This window comes from Schistocerca cancellata, chromosome 3 (assembly GCF_023864275.1).
Source record: "Schistocerca cancellata isolate TAMUIC-IGC-003103 chromosome 3, iqSchCanc2.1, whole genome shotgun sequence".
In the NCBI taxonomy this organism is placed as follows: Eukaryota; Metazoa; Arthropoda; class Insecta; order Orthoptera; family Acrididae; genus Schistocerca; species Schistocerca cancellata.
This window is the reverse complement of record NC_064628.1, coordinates 747133799-747135325: the sequence shown is the minus strand read 5'-3', so window position 1 is coordinate 747135325 and position 1527 is coordinate 747133799.

Sequence of the window (1527 nt, the reverse complement as noted above, 5' to 3'; positions counted from 1 at the left end):
AGAGAGAGAGAGAGAGAGAGAGAGAGAGTCAGAGCAGATCAGCGGGGCCTCTGCTGGTCAGAGCAGACTGCACGCCACACAACACAGCCAGCGCCGGCCTCTGCCCTGGATCTGCCTTGACTGCCTGCATTGTGCAGTGCCCCATTGGATTTTGTGTTTCACATATGCCGTGCCGTCTCTGTGCTTCTTTTGCCGCATGCAGTGTCTGGCGCAGCTTAACTTAGCATCGCACTCTGTCGGTGATTTTTTCAGTCGCACGTCCTGCCCTCTGGGCAGTTGATGCGAGCAACAGGACAGAGAGCCACCTAGCGGATAACATAGGAACTACTTCCAACAACCTACTCGCAAGAGTTCGGATGGGAGCGGGTGACTGGTGGCCGTTCGCCGCTCCCCCCACCTTCGGAACTCGCCCGCTCGACGCTCACCCCACTGTTCTCGACTCTAGCCAGAGCGTTGAGCAAAAAACTCAGGTGTCACTCTGGTCTCTGCGGTCTTAGCTCACGCAGTAAAACAGCTCGGGGCTCGACCTGCTTGATTCAGCGCCTCTGCATCGGAGTTCGTCTCTACTGGATATTGTTCCTCGTAGTAATACCGGTATGTATATTACATAATTATGTTATGTATACATAATTTGTTTTTATTTTATTTTTATTAGTTTAAACTGATCAGATTATGTTCCTGACGACTCCTCTTACTATAGGATTTTTTATTGTCGATGCTCGAATTTACGCTTTAATTACGAGCTAACCGATAAACGTATCGCAAAATGTGATACACCAATATTTTCCTTGTTTGATTCTGCGTAAGGCTATATGCAGCACTTCGGTCTTACAGTCAAATTTATATATTTTTTTCACATTGTACTACGGATTTTGCGATTTTAGGCGTCTTTGGAAGGAAACGTTCACTTTAAAAATATATGACTTGCGATGTATTTGTACGAGGTTCATGACATTTTAATACATTATAGCCAAATATATTGTTAATGTAAATCTCAAGTTACAACATTTTTCGATCACCCAAAAAAAAGTTCTTATTATTTTCGTAAACTAACTTTTTCTTATCACAGGATAAATACACTCCTGGAAATGGAAAAAAGAACACATTGACACCGGTGTGTCAGACCCACCATACTTCCTCCGGACACTGCGAGAGGGCTGTACAAGCAATGATCACACGCACGGCACAGCGGACACACCAGGAACCGCGGTGTTGGCCGTCGAATGGCGCTAGCTGCGCAGCATTTGTACACCGCCGCCGTCAGAGTCAGCCAGTTTGCCGTGGCATACGGAGCTCCATCGCAGTCTTTAACACTGGTAGCATGCCGCGACAGCGTGGACGTGAACCGTATGTGCAGTTGACGGACTTTGAGCGAGGGCGTATAGTGGGCATGCGGGAGGCCGGGTGGACGTACCGCCGAATTGCTCAACACGTGGGGCGTGAGGTCTCCACAGTACATCGATGTTGTCGCCAGTGGTCGGCGGAAGGTGCACGTGCCCGTCGACCTGGGACGGGACCGCAGCGACG